The sequence below is a fragment of the Callithrix jacchus genome, chromosome 5 (assembly GCF_049354715.1).
Source record: "Callithrix jacchus isolate 240 chromosome 5, calJac240_pri, whole genome shotgun sequence".
In the NCBI taxonomy this organism is placed as follows: domain Eukaryota; kingdom Metazoa; phylum Chordata; class Mammalia; order Primates; family Cebidae; genus Callithrix; species Callithrix jacchus.
In genome coordinates this window covers 63,993,543-64,012,843 of record NC_133506.1, presented here as the reverse complement: position 1 = coordinate 64,012,843, position 19,301 = coordinate 63,993,543, and the positions used below count along the sequence as shown (strand labels likewise).

General features: G+C 52.7%; 1 protein-coding gene across 26 annotated transcripts in view; it reads right to left on the bottom strand.

Moving 5' to 3' along the window:
* RPH3AL (rabphilin 3A like (without C2 domains)) overlaps positions 1–19,301 on the bottom strand; it is a 177,639-nt gene that overhangs the window by 127,015 nt on the left and 31,323 nt on the right. For 8 of the 26 annotated variants that reach the window (XM_078372332.1, XM_078372343.1, XM_078372338.1 and 5 more), the window contains exon 1: positions 12,617–12,713. The exons of 8 other annotated variants lie outside the window; for them this stretch is intronic. The gene's annotated coding sequence lies outside the window, so the exon portion shown is untranslated. Of the gene's footprint in view, positions 1–5,614; positions 5,773–7,348; positions 7,904–12,616; positions 12,714–19,301 lie in introns of those variants that run through there. 10 more of the 26 variants (XM_078372333.1, XM_078372345.1, XM_078372325.1 and 7 more) reach the window with 2 other exon arrangements.

Sequence of the window (19,301 nt, the reverse complement as noted above, 5' to 3'; positions counted from 1 at the left end):
GCTGAGCAGAGGCTGCACTCAGTTTGGCCGCCTGGCAGGCAGATGCTCCCAGCCCTTCCTAAAACCCCACAGTTCAGGGACCAGGGGACCCCAGGAGAGTAGGGGAGGGAAATGGAGTTGCCTGGTGATAATTTCCTGAGAAAATTCCTAAGGGCCAGAGGTTCGTCAGCCCCAGACAACTTTCTGAGACAGATGTATAAAAGCAGCCCCTTCTTCCAGGGGTCCACTTCTCTCTCTAAAGTCAAAAGCTCACCCTGGGTGTTAGTCACGGGAGACAAATGCCGCAGCCACAGTCATTACGCACCCTCACGCAGTCTTCCCAGGTGCTGTAGGATATTGCATCATAGAGAGAAAATGAAAACACACCTTACGTTCGCTGCCAGCCACCCCCCATGGCGACTCTGAATGTCTTAACGCAGCACCTTCCAGTTTTTCCAGGTATTTGTGTACACATTTTAAATACAAGTGGGTTTGTACCACATACACTGCTTGCTGGCTTCTTAACCACATTGTACTTTTCCACATTATTCAAGTTATTTACAAATACAATTTTGAACTGTAACTTCGTATTCTGAATGTACTATATGTCACCGTTTTCCTGTTTGGGAGCACAGAGACTGTCTCCAGTTTTGCTCTATTATATGCAACACTAAGAAGGATATCCTGGGAGATAAACCTCTGATGACTTCCTCAGGATGAACCCCCAAGAGAGAAATGCAGTGCATTTTTTGGGGTTCGTTTTCATAGTCATATGCTTACAGCCGCTCAGAGCTGTCAGATGCGTGTCTCACACCTGCTCCCTCCACCTAAAATTGTCCACCACAAAAATTCTGCCAGAGGCAGCTGTGTCTTGGCAGCCTAATGTGGATTTGGTATTTTTTTTTTTTTTTTTTTTTTTTGAGATGGAGTTTTGCTCTTGTTACCCAGGCTGGAGTGCAATGGCACGGTCTCAGCTCACTGCAACCTCCGCCTCCTGGGTTCAGGCAATTCTTCTGCCTCAGCCTCCTGAGTAGCTGGGATTACAGGCACGCACCACCGTGCCCAGCTAATTTTTTGTATTTTTAGTAGAGACTGGGTTTCACCATGTTGACCAGGATGGTCTCGATCTCTTGACCTCGTGATCCACCTGCCTCGGCCTCCCAAAGTGCTGGGATTACGGGCATGAGCCACCATGCCCGGCGGATTTGGTATTTTCAAACTCAGAACTCAAAGATGGAAAAACCTATCTGTAGATCTCCAATTAGACGGTTTCAATAATGTAGATGATCCTCTATCCGCAAAAAAAAAAAAAGGGGGGGGGTGCCTTTTCTTTGCAAACAGATAGTTGCATCTCCTTGAAGGCATCTAACTCCTTCACAGCCTTTGTGGGCTCAGAAGTGGGTAAAGTCAGCACTGGCTGTAGGGCCCTGAGTTACCCCATGGCTGGGGCTGGTCACATGGTGCCCCCTCCAGCAGAATGCTCTTCTCCGCCCCAACTGCGAATGCGGGTCCCAGAAACTTGGAGCTCACTCCCATAAGTGCTAGAAAGCAGCACAGATAGTCGTCACTCCAGGAAAACTGCTGCTTGACCATGACCTTCCAAAACTCACAACGGCCACAGCACAGTATAAGAAACGGCAGCCGCCTGCCCTGTCTGTCTCTACCACGTATCACACTTTGAAAATCACGTCTGAGAGCAAAACCACCTGCCCTTAGAGAAGCCGGGCAAACGCCCATGGAGTCTCCAACCCACCACCTCGGTGGGACGAGGACAAAACCACTACCCCAGCAGGGGCAGCTCCTTCCCACACCTTCTCCCCAGGGCCGTGATGGCTCCCAACCTCATGCCCTGGCACTTTTACCTCCTTGATCTTATTTCAAGGACACATTCATGATAGAACTGGGTCTTCAGACTCCCTAGGGTGTGGCGTGAATGAGCGTGCTTTCATCCAGCCCGGGGTTCGACCCATGGTGAGAGCGGCCAGCAGACCCCAGCTCCTGAGACCAGCAGATTTGCTTGGGTGGGGTCTGCCTTGAAGTCACGAGCGTGACCCCATGAGAGACCCCCAGAGAAACGCATTTGCAAGAGAATGACCACACTGTGACCCCCAGGGTGCCTGTGACAATGAAAGCCCAGGTACAAGGGTGCAGGCGTCCAGAACAGACCAACTCTATGGGGAGAATAAATGATCAGGGAGAACGGTGGGAAAGAGACGGCGGACACAGGGCTGGAGGAGGCTGCTGTGCCCGAGAGGGATGCCCACACACAAAGCCAATATGCCACCAGCAGCTGCAGGAAACCAGGTCCTGTCAGCCGCAGAGAGAGGGCCCAGGTGTGTCTTCCACGAGAGGGGCAGTGGGTGTCCTCTGACCACCGAACCACCATGCTGAAAATGAAACGCATCACCCAGCCAAGAGTGGCAGAACATCCCAGCTGGCCGTGAACTTGGGAGGGGTAATAAACGGTGGTCGTAAGCCCCCATGTTTGGGTAGGTGTGCCTGTCATGCATGTTATCATAGCAATATCTAACCCACACAAATGGCAACTGGCAGATAAAATCCGAAGCCTGACCTCAATGTCCAGACAAACCCCTTTCCAGAATTATTCAGAGTTTGATTTTCCACTTGTGGTGGCAAGGCCAAAAGACCAGACAAGGGAGGCAAACAGGAGACAGGAGAGGCAAGCAAAACCCACCCCTCCCTTCCCCTCCACTCCCAGGTGCCAGAGGAAGTACCTGCAGAGAGGGCTGGGAGGGCAGGGAGGGCAGGAGGTGTTGCAGGTGGCCTCTGCAGGGCTGGAAGAGAGGCTTCATCCCAAGTGCCAAATCTGAGCTGGCGTCCAGAGGGCTGGGTGGAAAAGGGGTTGGGGCCCACCCCAGCCTCCATAGAAAGGGACGCTGTGATCCATCTGTCGGATCTGTCCCAGGCGTGGAAGGAGAGCGGCTGCACATTTGCCATCCCCAGATGTGGCACTGTGCCTAGGCCAGGGAGGCCGGGGTGGGGGGAGATGGGGTTTAAAGGAGGGAAAAGCAGCCGGAACTCCCCAGGCCTCGAGGACACCGTGCAGGGGCCCACCGCTCAACACCAGGGAATTAACATCCCAGGGAACCCTTAGCAACGGCACTGACATCTGCTCTGTTACTATGATACCGGAAACACGAGGAGAACAACAAGATAAGGTGAGCCAGACATCAACGTCCTCCACCTGTCAGGCTGCCGGGAGGATACAAGACTCAGAGAGGGAGCCTCAAAGGCCTGTCTGAACCCAAGGGAGCCACTTGCTGGAAGCTTCGCAGGCTGATCACGCACCAAGAGGGCGAGAGTGGATTCCAGAGTTGAAGCCAGAGCCCAGGGAAGCCAGTGTCTTGACACACATCTCCCAAACGCCATGTCCCTGACACCTACCAGGTGTGCCTGCTTGGGATTGCCCCTCCTCCCAGCTCACCTGCCTCAGAACCTGCTGGGGCTCCCTCTTGAGCCATCATGTGCAGCCAGAGGTCACCCTGACAGCCTAGGTCGGGCTGTGTGAGTCTGCTGCTCAAAAACCTTCAGCAGCTCCCACTACTAAGGAGAAAAGCCCGAGCTGCCCTCCAGGCCGGGGATGACCTGGCACAGACCACCCTTCCGCTCTGCAGCCACCTCATCCTCTGCACAACTGCGGCTCCGGCCACCAGGACCTTGGCGCATCCCAGCGGCCCAGCCTCGCCTCCTGCACCCTCTCACTCAGATGGCCAGAGCCCAGTATCACCTCCCTTGGGGATTCTCTGGCTCCTCCCATCTGGCTGCCATTCAGATGGAACCCACCTCCCTCCCATCAGCATTTCACTCTGCCGGCCTCCCAGGGGTTCTTCCCCTGTTACCCCAATGCCCAGATGTGGTGGGTGTCCAGTGCACCTTCAGGAACTAATGTTAACCATTGAAGAGTCTGCCACTCGCTGGAACTATGTACATCCATTATGCACCAATAATGTTTTTTGAGACAGGGTCTTGCTCTGTTGCCCAGGCTGGAGTGCAGTGGCGCTATCACAGCTCACTGCAGCCTCCAACTCCTTCCTGGGCTCAACTGATCCTTGCATCAGCCTCTCAGGTCGCTAGGACTACAGGCTTGTGCCATCACATCTGGTGAATGTTTTAATTTTTTGGTAGAGACAGGGTCTCACTCTGTTGTCCAGGTAGGTCTTGAACTCCTGGGCTCAAATGATCCTCCTGCCTCAGCCTCCAAGTAGCTAGGACTACAAGAGTGCCCCACCACACCCAGCCTACCAGTAACATTTTGTTTCAAAAAGCGCCTCACAGAATAACGCCCTGCCTCGCTGGTCTGGAATTCAAGGGCCAACAGTGTGAAGCCCTCACTTCCTGAAACTGCTCCTTTTTCCCCCGCCACACATGGACTCTCTGAGGACCCCCAGTCCCTGCTAAGACTCCTGCAGCCTCGCTTGTCTGTGACCTTGAGGAGCAGCAACCCTGGGCCCACGCCACCCAGGACCCCTCCAAAGCACACGTGCTGGGTACTGACGAGGCACCAGGCCCACACCCAGCAGCTCCGTCTTACTGCCTGGGCAGGGGTGTTTTTCTTTGTACCCTCACATGGCCTCTCGTGGGGCCCATGTAGGAAGTGTCACTTACTCCTGTGGATCTTTTTTAGCCTAGGAAAGTAAATCCTTGGACATCTTTAATGACCAAAACCTCCCACTCCAGTGGCCCCCAAATCCCTGCCCGTCTTTTCATCTAACATACTGTTCTCTCAGTCTCAGGCAGATATGCTCTGCAAAGCCTCCAATCCAAATGAGATGTGAAATTACCTACTTCTCCCCCAGCATCTCAAGTGCCAACCCTCGGATTTAACAGCCACAGCTTGCTTGTGTCTTTTCTGAAAGGCCTGACACAGGGCAGGCAGAACTCTTGTATCGGCAATCACAGAGCTGATGGCAGCAACAGCACAGTAACCTGGCTGGGCGCAGAGGCTCACACCTGTATCCTAGCACTTTGGGAAGCTGAGGTGTGAGGATTGTTTGAGCCCGGAGTTCAAGACCAGCCTGGGCAACACAGCAAGACCCCATCTCTACAAAAAAATTTAAAATTTAGCCAGGTGTGGTGGCACGCAACTGTAGTTCCAGCTACTCAGGAGGCTGAGGCAGAAGAATCACTTGAGCCCAGGAGATGGAGGCTGCAGGGAGCCATGATGGCACCACCACACTCCAGCCTGGGCAACAGAGCAAGACCCCGTCTCAAAAAAAATGTACAGGGTTACCCCCGCCACACACACGCACACACAGGGAAAAAAAGAGGAAATGGAATTCTAACTTGGCACAAAGGTGACCAGAATAACACATAGGCGCCTGTGGCCCCTGGGCTCTCTGCTCAGAAAACACCTCAGTCCTCCCAGGACTGCCAGGCACCTGGCTTGGGACGAGCCATGTCCAGCGTTAATACTATTTGTCTTATAATGCAGAGATGCAGGCCTGCTTCCATTTACACGAGTTATGTGGGTCTGGAAAGTCCCAGGCAGGCAGAATCTTTGCAGAGGAAACCTGATTTCAGCTCCCACCTGGGAGCTGCTTGTTGAAGGAACCCAGAAGAAACCTCTCCATGAGGTAGAGAAGCTTCTGGGGAAAGAAGGCCCACCCCTCCTCACCTGCTGGGAAAAGTCCCAGGCCTCGGGTGTACAGAAGGTAGTGCTCCAGGTCTCGGGGGCGGCCTCCCGCACCGCTGCCTCCCCCAGTGGCTTCCGTGCGGCCCAGACCAGGCTCCAGCCCCAGGTGGCTCTCCACCGGCCCTGCCAGGCTCTTCTCCACCCTTTCTCCGCCCACCTCACCGGAGCCAGGGTTTGCTTACAGCTGGTAGCCAAGGCAATCCCCAGCTGACCTCACCTGCTATCTGTGGGCCAGATGTCCCCTCTTGCTCACAGAAACACAAACAGACGTTTCTCTGTTGCAACCCCAGGGTGAGGCACCAGCCTTCCTGGGAACCAGCTGTCCAGGTCTCTGCACACTCCCCCTTCTCCTGGCAGAGGCTAAGACCCCAAACAAGTGGGGGTGCCCATAAAGGGGTCACCTGAGGGCTCAGCCAACATGGGAGGCCACCCCAGAACACAGCCTGGTACAGAGAAGAGTGGCAGGGGAAAGGCTCAGACAGAACCCCTGGCACTGAGCTGGGAGTTTTCAGAGCTTCTAGGAAGAGCTCACAAATTAACAAATGTCCCTGCACTTGCTCAGCCTGACCCTGCACTCCCAAACCAGGAGAGGAAGAAGCCGCCTTCATGGGTGCTGCCCGCCTGCCAGGTGCCCACCACTGGCTGACCAACTGGAATCATCACAAGCCCAAGAGGATGAGGCGACCATCACTCCTTCCAGAAGCAAAGAGAAGAAACCAGCTTGAGAGGGGCAGCCACCTGCTCAAGGCCCCAAAAGCTGGCACCAGGTGCCCTGTTTGGCCCAGCCAAGCTGGGCTGAGCCCAGGTGCTTTCCATTCCCCTCTGCCTCCCAGGCACCCCAGCTGCAGGCATGGTGCCTAATGACAGCAACAAGCCAGGGGTATTCTCCAAGCACCTGCCATGCACCCAGCAGCCGGGAACACAGCATCCAAGGAGTTCCCAGAAACTGAGTCGTGCAGTGATTGGCCACACAGGAGTTCTGAGAAGAACTGGGCCGGGGCAGCCTGGAGGGTGTTGCAGAGGAGACCGGCAGGATTCTGAGAGCAGGCAGGAGCCAGGATCTCAGAGGGGTAGGGCCTGTGAGGCCTCGGTCACCAGCCTCCAGTGCCCCTTTGGCCCCTCCCTAGGCCTGCAGAGCACAGAGGCACAAAGGAACTGCTGTCTGAGGCCTGGGGCATTCCCAAAGACAGCCCTGCTGCCCACCATACCCACCGGCCGAACCAGGGAATCGCCCAGACCTCCCAGTCACCCCACAGCCCTAAGGTGTCCCCCTGGCTCCAGGCTCCCCAGCTCAGACCCCGCCAATGCTGATACCAGACAGACACTCCAAAGGCCCCGTTCCGCCCAGACACCTCCAAATCAAGCCCAGGGTCTCCACCTGGGAGTTGATGGCAAACTGCAGGCTCTGCGTTGCCTTCCAAAATCTGTCTTCAAACAAAAACACTTGGCATCATAGCTTGTGCCCAGACACAGGCGCCCCCATATTCACACTCACAACCCCAGACCCCGACCTCCCCAAATCGACACTCACTACCCCAGACGTCCCACATCCACACTCACAACCCCAGACTCAGACGTCCCCACATCCACACTCACAACCCCAGATCCAGACCTCCCACATCCACACTCACAACCCCAGACCCAGACCTCCCACATCCACACTCACGACCCCAGACCCAGACCTCCCATATCCACACTCACTACCTCCATACCCACCTCATGGCCTCCCTCCCCACCATGTGGCCCTCCCTTGGGAGTGTGGAAGAGTGAATGGTCCACAAAGACTGGGTCCAATTCTTTTTCTTCATCACATGCATCACAGCTGGAATCTGTGCCTATTTCTTCATTTGCTTATTAGTCTCTGGAAGGTTCAGTGGGAGAAGGGCCACTTCTGTTGTGCTGGCTCTGAAGAGCCAGTGCACACTGCACAGTGCATGAGATGAATCCAAATGAATCAGACGGTGGCCCCAGTGAACGCCGGGGCCATACGAAGAGCACTGGGAGTAGAGAGAAGGCGAGTGGAGATCAGTCTGGACGGCTTCCAAGAGGAGAGTGTGGTGCAGGGCTTCAGTGGAAAAGGAGGGACTTGGCAAGCAGACAGCGGCATTCCAGGGAGAGAACTATCCTCCCAGAAGCACCCAAAAGGAAGAGGAAGCTCACTCCAAGAACTAGGGTAGCTGGGCAGAAGGGAAACTGGCCTGGGCAGGTTAGCGACTGCCCCAAGGTCACAGCCTGCTGGCACCAACTTGGGCAGAGCTGGGAACTCTGAAGCTGTAGAAATAGAAAAGTGCACAAAGTAATTTATAGATTTAATGCTATCCCCATCAAGCTACCACTGAGTTTCTTCACAGAATTGGAAAAAAGCACCTTAAACTTCATATGGAACCAAAAAAGAGCCCACACAGCCAAGACAATCCTAAGGAAAAAAAAAAAAAGCTGGAGGTATCAAGCAACCTAACTTCAAACTATAATACAAAGCTACAGTAATCAAAACAGCATGGCACTGGTACCAAAACACAGATATAGACAATGGAACAGAACAGAGGCCTCAGAAATAACATCACCCAACTACAACCATCTGATCTTTGACAAATGACAAAAACAAGCAACGGGGAAAGGACTCACTATTTAATAAACGGTGTTGGGAAAACTAGCTATATGTAGAAAGCTGAAACTGCATCCCTTCCTTGCACCTTATACAAAAATTAACTCCAGATGTATTAAAGACCTAAACATAAGACCTAACACCATAAAAGCCATAGAAGAAAACCTAGGCAGCAGCATTTAGGACATAGGCATGGGCAAAGACTTCATGACTAAAACACTAAAAGCAATGGCAACAAAAGCCAAAATAGACAAATGGGATCTAATTAAACTAAAGAGCTTCTGCACAGCAAAAGAAACTATCATTAGAGTGAACCAGAAACCAACAGAATGAGAAAAAAATTTTGCAATTTACCCATCTGACAAAGGGCTTATATCCAGAATCAACAAAGAACTTAAACAAATTTACAAGAAAAAAACAACCCCAGCAAAAAGTGGGCAAAGGATATGAACAGACACTTCTCTAAAGATGACATTTATGCAGCCAACAAACACATGAAAAAAAGCTCATCATCACTGGTCATTAGAGAAATGCAAATCAAAACTGCATTGAGATACCACCTCACAGCAGTTAGAATGGTGATTATTAAAAAATCTGGAGACAACAGATGCTGGAGAGGATGTGAAGAAATAGAAACACTTTTACACAGTTGGTGGGAGTGTAAATTAGTTCAACCATGGTGCAAGACAGTGTGGCAATTCCTGAAAGATCGAGAAATAGAAATACCATTTGACTCAGCAATCCCATTACTGGGTATATACCCAAAGGATTATAAATCATTATATTATAAAGACACATGCACACATATGTTCATTGTGGCACTGTTCACAATAGCAAAGACTTGGAACCAACCCAAATGCTCATCAATGATAGAGTGCATAAAGAAAATGTGGCATATATACACCATGGAATACTATGCAGCCTGAAAAAAAGATGAGTTCATGTCCTTTGCTGGGACATGGATGAATCTGGAAACCACCATTCTCAGCAAACTGACACAAGAACAGAAAACCAAACACCACATGGTCTCACTCATAAGGGGTGTTGAACAATGAGAACACATGGACACAGGGAGGGGAACAGCATACACCGAGGCCTGTCGGGGAGTGGGGAGCTAGGAGAGGGACAGCAGGGGGTGGGGAGCTAGAGGAGGGATAGCAGGGGGTAGGGGGATGGGGAGGGATAACATTAGGAGAAATACCTAATGTGGATGATGGGGTGATGAATGCAGCAAACCACCATGGCACGTGTATAATTATGTAACAAACCTGCACACTCTGCACATGTACCCCAGAACTTGAAGTATAATAAATAAAAATTTAAAAAGATATCGCAAAGTGCACCTCCAGCTTTCACTGAAGTAAGGCTGAGAAAGGAAAGTGAACAGACCCTGCCCTTCCGCATTTCACCCACACCTCCGAACATCCAGGGGCCAGGAGTATGTGTAGAAATCACCAGCCCAAACTCAAAATGGCTCTAAGGTTAAATTCACATTCTATCCCCACATATAATGATTATCTTAAAAATTAAAGTGACTGGGCACAGTGGACCACGCCTCTAATCCCAACTCTTTGGGAGGCCGAGGTGAGAAGATTGCTTGAGGCCAGGAATTTGAGACCAACCTGGGCAACATAGCAAGACCCTATCTATATAATAAATTCTTTTAAATAAAACTAAATGTTAAAAATTAACAAATTCATTAATTCAGTTGAATTAAAATAATGCTTCTCCTCCACCCCCTTCCAAGAATGTCTTCCAGTAAAATCGAGTCCAGGATTGTGCAACCCTAATTTTATGTAATAACAGCAGCAGTAGCTGACATTTCTGTAACACCTTATCTGTATCACAAGTCCCAATCCCCGCTGCAATGCCATCGAGTTCCAGCAGCACCCCCATGTTCAGATGCACCCATACAGAGGAGCACAAACGGGATACTTCCTCTAAGGTAAAAGTTCTGTCCACAGTCTCACTGCTACAGACACAGTCTCGCTTTCAGAGGGGTAAGTTTGCAACTGGACTCCAAAGCTAAGCAGTGGTATAATTTGGGGCTTGTTAAATTTCCCTATACTTCTTTCTTCCTTTGCACAACAGAAGTAATGAATAATGCATTCCTCAACAGGTTTTGTCCATAGTGAATTGTGATAACAGAGTAAAAGTTCCAGGCTGGGCAAGGTGGCTCACACCTGTAATCCCAGTGCTTCGGGAGGCCAAAGCGGGAAGATCACCAGGTCAAGAGATCGAGACCATCCTGGCCAACATGGTAAAAGCACGTCTCTACTACAAATACAAAAATTAGCTGGGCATGGTGGCACACACCTGTAGTCCCAGCTACTTGGGAGGCTGAGGCAGGAGAACTGCTTGAACCCAGGAGGTGGGGGTTGCAGTGAGCCGAGACTGCACCACTACACTCCAGCCTGGGCGACAGAGATTCCGTCTCAAAAAAAAAAAAAGTTCCAAACACAGCATGTGGTACATAGCAGGCCCTTAAAAAACAAAACCAAACTTCTTTTTTAAACCAAGCTGGTCCCTGAATGCTGGTGAACTTCTCCACACTAAAAGGATGAAATGGGGGTTTTAAAAAACTGTGCCCTCCCCTTCTCCCCTACCCCCACCCACAGACCCTGATGATGAATGAAATCTTGGCCTGGGGCTGTCAGCCAAGGCCATCTGGGCCAAACCACAGGGCAGGAAACAGCAGCCTTCTTCCTCCTGCTCCTGCAAGAACTCTGGCCCAGAGAGGACATTCCTTCAGCTGACCACACCCATTTCCCTGAGAACATTTCAGAATATTCCATGCTAGGCCATGAAACTCCAGGAAGTAGCTCTTACCACCTCCTCCCAGCAGCCGGGAGAAGACACCCCTCCCTTCCAGGACTCCATGCACATCTTGTGACCTTCCCCCCTGCCCTCCCCACAGAGGGCAAAGGGTCAGCTCGCCCACCTACAACCCGACTCTCTCCAGCATATCTAGGCTGGAGAGAGATGTCCTGGGGGGCTGAGGGGCTCGTCCTTGACTATGGCCCTAGTTTGGCTTCTTAATTTCTCTTTACTTGGGCCCTGGACTGGTCATCTGCCCCCAGTCCTGGGATCCACTACAAATAAACAAGACTCGTCAAGGACTATCCAGAAACACTTCCCTCCTCAGCCATCCTCGATGGCTCCCACTGCCTCCTCAAAAGTTCAGAGGCCACACCTGATGGTCCTCCACAACACAGTCCAAACTCACCCTCTGTTCCATACAGGACTCACCTGCTGCACCAAAGTGAAATAAACCGGGAATCATACCCATGCTTCTGGACCTGTAAGCACAGACTCCCCTCCTACCTCCACCCAGCAGGGTCCCACTCCCGCACCCGCCTGACTCTGCCATGAGCTTTTCATTTTTCTCATCTCTGAATTCCTCCAGCATGCTACTTCCAAACTCAGATATCCACATGCCACCTGCCAGCCCCATGTGGCCCCCGGATGACTTCACTTAATATCTCCCTTTGAATCAACCTACTCTTTTATGTGAACAAAGTTATTCCAACAGAAACTTTGTATCTCCACCATAAATAGAAAAACCATCCCACGTGCCATAAATAGAAGGCAACTGAAAAAGACAAAGTTACTCTTCAATACACGTGAAAATAAGTAATAGTGAAAACATGTTTGAGTGCTAGTCTGTATCCCGATGAGGTAAACCTGTACTACACAGCTTGTAAATGTACACCCTCTCGAGCGGGTGGGTCCTGAGATGGCCCCTGCCTGTAGGGAGCCCTGACATCCTGAGCGGATCAGCTGACCACGGCCTTCAAAGCCCTCACAAATCCCATCCCGCTCTGAGACACGCAGCCTAAGCACTTTATTTTTGCCTTCCTTGTGGCCCTTGGGCCTTTGGCCCCGTCTAACAGTTATCTGGGGGACTTGTCACCAAATGTGGGACCCCGGGGAGGGAGCAGAGCCTCAGCCCCTGCACGCGGCATGACCCACAATACAAAGGGCTCCCCAGCAGCAGGCTCCAGTCTGCTCAGGGCGCCCTGCCCCCACAGGACCCAGGCCACCTGCTGCTAGCACACAGCCCCTCTGCCCTGCACCCCCAAATCCATCTCCATCCACTGGGGTGTTTGAAAGGACAACGCAGAGCAGCAGCTGAGGCACCCACGGGCCCATGGCCGTCCTGCAACCCTGGCACCTCTGCTGTGGAAGCTGCAGGACCCCTCGCAGCCCGGAAAAGCAGGCTTCCAGTCAACGATTAACCAGACTCCCCAGACAGACCAATCCTTTCCCCAGAAGTGAGCAAAGTTCTGGAAAAACCCCTGCAGAACCGCCCGGACTCTGGAAAGACCGAGGAGGTATCTTCCAACGTCTCTGGAGCCAGGAGGCCCAGAAACACCTACCAGGAACAAGGGGCTTCACCCAGAGGACGCTCCACCTGCGGAGGCCACCCTCCTCCCACCAGCGGCGTCAGGAGACACAGGTGTTCCCAGAGGATCTGAATCACTGGACTTGTCAATAAGTGGCAGCCACCAGGCAGCCCAGCTGGAGCCAAACCAAGGCCTGGACTCTCCTCGTGGATGCGAGCCTGGCAAGGTCCCCATGGCCCCTGGTGACACAGCCTCCTGAAACTGAGGGATTCAGGACACTTTCTCTTAGAGGGCAGCCCTCTTACGGAATGTTCGTCTGGCTGCTTTTACATATGTCACATCAAACAATTTTTGGTTAGAAAGAGCACATTTTCTGAAAAGGTATCCAAAATATTCATTACGGTCAGTGGTGGGTGGTGCATGGGACGTCAGCATCTCATAACTTCCTGAAGTCCCAGCGGCCGGGAGCGGGGCCCCTTTGGGGTGTGGCTCTTCAGGAGGAAGGCAAACTCAAGCACAGATAATGACCGATGCTGTCAACGATCCTCTTCCAAGAGGCACTTCCGGAGGGCAAGGGCAATGAAACAACCCTCACGTGCCAGGGAGCGCTTATGCCCTGACATCTGCTGCAGAGAGAAGGAAGATGACAAGGAGCTCCTCGCTGACCTTCTCATAGTGCAAACAAGCTACTGGAAAAAATGTGTTTTGGTGCAAAAAAAAAAAACCCACCATCCGTAACCTATCCCCATGAGGAATAATGGCAGGTGCTAGAGAGAGAGAGAAAGAGAGAGAATGAATGAGAGAGAGGCAGACAGATGGTATAATCACCAAGAGGCTCTCACACTGGCTTCCAATGAGCCAGGGGTGCCCAGTGTCTCCTTAGAACTGTGCAGGTAGAAGCAGGGGCTGGGAACAAGGTGGGCTTTTCCAACCCAACCCAAAGCAACTCAGCTTGTGTCCCCTTCATCTATCAGGTAAGATTTGATTTGAAGAAAAGATCCTGCCGTAAAAATGTTGAGAGGTGCTGATATGTTATATGAAAGTGTGGAAGGAGGCCAGGCATGTCATGCCTCTAACCTCAGCTACTTGGGAGGCCGAGGCAGGTGGATCACCTGAGGCCAGGAATTTGAGACCAGCCTGGCCAACATGGCAAAACTCCGTCTCTACTAAAAATACAAAAATTAGCCAGGTGTGGTGGCAAACATCTATAGTCCCAGCCATTCAGGAGGCTGAGGTGGGAGGATGGCTTGAGCCCAGGAGTCTGAGGCTGCTGTAAGTCATGATCTAGCCACCATACTCCAGCTGAGGTAAGAGAGTGAGACCTTGTCTTAAAATTAGAAAAATAAAATAAAATTCCTTGGTTGACCAGGCATAGTGGCTCACACCTATAACCCCAGTACTTTGGGAGGCTGTGGGCAGATCACTTGAGGTCAGGAGTTCGAGACCAGCCTGTCCAACACGGCAAAACCTGCCTCTAACAAAAATCCAAAAATGACTGGGGCATGGCCATGGGTGTCTGCAGTCTCAGCTACCTGGGAGGCTGAGGCAGGAGATTTGCCTGAACCTGAAAGGTGGAGGTTGCAGTGAGCCAATATTGCACCAATACACTCCAGCCCACGCAAAAGAGCAAGACTGTCTCAAAAAAAAAAGAAAGAAAGAAAAGAAAAGGGTGGAATGTGCTAGAAGCTGTCTCTGAATGTGCAGCACCACACATCCCAGTGTGCAGGAAATCAGCTGGTATTCATTCTGCTCATGTGCTCCATGTTGAAAAGCAATGCAGGGGAGATGCGACCCTTCACAGGGTCCTGCCTGACCACTCTCCCCGTCCCCTGGCAGGACCACAGGCCAGGAGGACCAAGTCCACAAACACAGGGGACACCAACTGAAGCTGAGTCTTGAGCCAAGTCAAGCATTTGGAAAAGAGACTTGAGCCCCAGCAGGGCAGGGGCCGACGTTGGCATCAGAGCCAGATGTATGCACACAGCCCAGAGGCCAAAGGTATGTGAGAGACCCTGTCCATGACGGGAGCTGATCTGGGTCAGTCACTGGGGCAGGCATGGTGGCTACAGGCTAGTTTCACCTGTGCCCAGAGGTCACTTCACAGAAAGGCCACGTCTGTGGGAAGGTCCAGGGTGGACCAGTCACCAAGCTATAAAGAGGCGAGTGTTCGCCATCCATACAGCTGAGAGCTGCAGGAGGCTGCCACAGTGCTTTGCAGACAGCAGAGCCACAGAATCCAGACAGCTGTGTAGACAGCACCTTCTACACCCTCACCCTCACACTGAGCTCCAGAGTCCAGACAACCGTGTAGACGGCACCCTCTACACACTCTACACACCCTCACACTGAGCCCCAGAGTCCAGACAGCCGTGTAGACGGCACCCTCTACACACTCTATGCACCCTCACACTGAGCCCCAGAGTCCAGACAGCCGTGTAGACGGCACCCTCTACACACTCTATGCACCCTCACACTGAGCCCCAGAGTCCAGACAGCTGTGTAGACGGCACCCTCTACACACTCTATGCACCCTCACACTGAGCCCCAGAGTCCAGACAGCCGTGTAGACGGCACCCTCTACACACTCTACACCCTCACACTGAGCTCCAGAGTCCAGAAAGCTGTGTAGACGGCACCCTATACATACTCTACACCCTCACACTGAGCTCCAGAGTCCCCAAAGCCACGTAGATGGCACCGTATACACACTTTACACCCTTACACTGAGCCCCAGAGTCTAGACAGCCGTGTAGATGGCACCCTCAACACCCTCTACACACACACACACGGTGAGCTGCAGAGTCCAGCCCTGTAGACAGCACCCTATACACACTCTACACCCTCACACTGAGCTCCAGAGTCCAGAAAGCCGTGTAGACGGCACCCTCTACAGATTCTACACCCTTACACTGAGCCCCAGAGTCCAGACAGCCATGTAGACGGCACCCTCTACACACTCTACACAACCTCACACTGAGCACCAGAGTCCCAAAAGCCGCGTAGACGGCACCCTCTACACTTTCTACACACACGCGCTGAGCTCCAGAGTCCAGACAGCCGTGTAGACGACACCCTCAACACCCTCTACCCACACACGCTGAGCTGCAGAGTCCAGACAGCTGTGTAGATGGCACCTATACACACTCTGCACCCTCACACTGAGCTCGAGTCCAGACAGCTGCATAGATAGCACCCTCTACACCCTCACACTGAGCCCCAAAGTCCAGACAGCCATGAAAACGGCACCCTATACACACTCTACACCTTCACACTGAGCCCCAGAGTCCAGAAAGCTGTGTAGACGGCACCCTCTACACCCCCTACACCCTCACACTGAGCCCCAGAGTCCAGACAGCTGTGCCCCTCCCACCTTTAGCAAAGCAAAGGCCGGGGACTCTGCTGGCCTTATGCAATGGGCATATGTTTTGTCTACCCAGCATTCCTTTCCTTTCTTTGAGAATCAGTCTTCAGGTCAAAGTAATCATGCCCAGTGCTTCTGGGAAAGAGACACAGCCCCTCCTTGCTCCTCTTCCTGGGTGAATGTGATGAGGATAATAAATTAGAATATCCCCGCCCCCTAGGCAGAGTAACTGGCTCAGGGCATGTGACTTGGGCCAAGCCGTACATGTCCTCCCTGGGGTCTCACCAGAGTTCCTGAGAAAGAAACCCAGTGTCTGGGGCTTGAGATGGCCAGTAGCTATCTGGCTGCATCTAGAACAGCCTGTCTGCAAGTGCAGCTAAACAGAGCTGAGAGTTGACGGTGTATCATCCCACGCCCATTGTCAATGGCTGGATCCAGCCATGCCTGAACCGCTATTCTGATCCCCAGCTTGCCAGGCCCACAGAGCCCCCGTTTTGCTTAAGCTAGTTTGAATTGGGTGCTTGTTGTTTGCCATCAGGAGCCCTGAGTAAGTCACCTGCAGTGTGTAGGAGGGAGTGACCATGCAGCACACACAGTAAACAGATGTGCCGATGTCTTCCCAGACACAGCAGGAGCCGGGCGTGAGCTTTCTGCCACCACTCCTGCTCCTGACTGCCCCTTGGGAGGCCTGTGCCAGCAGCAGTTGGGCCCAGAGACCCTAGGCCAGCACTGCTCTCCCTCCAGGCACAGCGCTGACCCTGGCTCCTCTGCAGCAGCCACATGGCCCAAAGGAGCCTCTCCATTGGGGCTCCCTCCACGGCCCCTGTATGGCAGGGCAGCCTCTCCTGTCACCATGTGTGACCTGCTCCCTCGGTCTTCACCACTCATTCATGTCTGCCGGGACCTCTAACTCTGTCCCAGGGTATCCCAAACCCTGACTCATATCCCAGGCTCTCCATTCAGGCTCCATTAACCAACTACCTCTGAACACCTCAGGTCTGCTGGTCTTTGGGGTACCAATGCAACCAGAAAGAACACAGGAAGGAAGCCTCACGTCTGACACGAGAACCTTGGGTGCTAACTCGAGGGCGGTGGGTGCATTATTAGCACCCAACCACCAGGCACCATCCTCTGATCCACTAACTGCGGACACCAGGCCCAGTGGCCACGGCCCCTCCTCCCTCTCCATCAAAATCTCACCCCACAGACACAGCACCTCCTCCCCCTCCATCAAAATCTCCCCCCACAGACACGGCCCCTCCTCCCTCTCCATCAAAATCTCACCTCACAGACACACCTCCTCCCCCTCCATCAAAATCTACCCCCACAGACATGGCACCTCCTCCCTCTCCATCAAAATCTCCCCCCAACAGACATGGCCCCTCCTCCCCCTCCACCAAAATCTCCCCCCACAGATCCGGCACCTCCTCACCCTCCAGTCAGAATATCACCAGCTGAGTCTGAATGTGAATGTAGGTGCTGAAATGCTTAATAAATCCACAGGTAGGTAAGAGTCAAAAGAAGGAGCCAGAAAGAAATAAGCTGAATGACTGATACACAAAATAATCTGAAAATTAATATAAATAGCAAATTAAAAGTCCCCAGCTAAGTGACAGAAAACACCTTAAAAAGCCCGAGAGGGCAGAAACGAATAAAATAAACCTATAATTGCAAAATAAAAGCATAAAAGAAGCTGTGTTTGAGATAAAATGCGACAAATGTGATAAATTCATGTTTTAACATTAGTAATGTGTGGGCAGTAGTGCTACCTGGAGAACTGGCTGCATGAAGCCTTTCTGGAGGCTGGGCTGGGCCCGTGGGAGGGCAGCTGGCATGGCTGGCGCCAGTGTGGGGTCCTGGGGCCAGGGCTTGTGGGAGGGCAGTCCCCAAGGGCCAACAGGCATGGGAGAGGCAGGATATACACCACGTCAGGGAGTAAAATCTGTGCACCCTCCCAGGACACTGCCCCCACCACCGCCGGCTACACTTGGGCCTGCCTGCCTCCCGTGTTCCTCTCTGTCTGCCCTGCCTGCCCGAAGGCCCTCTCGGCCCGTGCTCCACTCATATCTGCTTCTCCCACTCCTGCCCAGTTGGCCTGCTATGCAGAGCTCCTGCAGCCGGCTCAGATCTGCCCTTCCTGAGTGGCCACTCCTCCCCGCCGCCACCCCAGGAGCACCCCAAATGAACCCTGGCTTTGCTCCTCTCCAGTTCTGCCTCTGCCTTTGCTCCTGACATCCCCAGGGCCCCAGGTGCCGTTCCTCATCTTATCCTTCCAGACCTAGCACCTGTCCCCACCAGGGGGCCTTTCTGGACGTCCCCATCCTCCTGGAAGAGCCTCTCCCACCCGACAGGCCCTTCCCCACGTGCCTGTCCCTTTCCCTCACACTGAGCCTATGCTGCATCTATTTATGTGCTTATCTTCTCCTGGCTCATCTCTGCATCCTCTTTATCCTCTTTATTTATATTTATTTTTGAGACCAAGTCTTGCTGTGTTGCTCAGGCTGGAGTGCAGCGGTGCAATCTTGCCTGACTGCAACCTCCACCTCCCAGGTTCAAGCGAGTCTCATGTCTCAGCCACTGAAGTAGCTGGCACTACAGGTGTGCACCACCACACCTGGCTAATTTTTGTATTTTCAGTAGAGATGGGGTTTCACCCCATTGGCCAGGCTGGTCTTGAACTCCTAATTTCAAGTGATCCATCTGCCTTGGCCTCCCAAAGTGCTGGGATTACAGGCGTGAGCCACCGAGCCCGGCCCTCTTTATTCTTTTATTCATTCATTCCACCAATATTAACTGAGCACCTACTATGTGCCAGAGCCCATGCTAGGACTGAGGACACAATGATGTCCTCAGGGATATCTGTCCTGAGGGGCCAGGACACCTGTCCAGGGACAGACACCGTCCCTGCCATCCTGGAACTCCCAACCTGGAGAGAAAAAACACTAAGCAAATAAACACAAATAACTATGTCAGGACATGCTGTGATAAAGGCTGGGATAGAAAGGCGTAGACTGATGCGGCAGGTGAGCGTCAGTGCAGATGGAGGAGCTGGGGGAGGAGACTCTGAGAAAGTGACACTGAACTGGGGCCAGTAGGGTGAGCAGAGCGAGTCGGGCACGCTTATCCAGGCACACAGCTGGTGTTTGCTAAACGTGTGGAACAAATGAGTGACTAACAAGCCGGAATCCCAAGTGTGTGCCCTGGGTCCCTCCAGACACAACAACCCACCCCTGTCAGCCTGAGGGGCCCCTCCGACTGGCACCCAGGCGAGTTTTCCAGCCCACATGGCTCCTTCAGTGCCCACCTTGTCACCTTGCAGAGCCGCTTGCTGGGACTGGAGGGGATCTCCACTCAGAA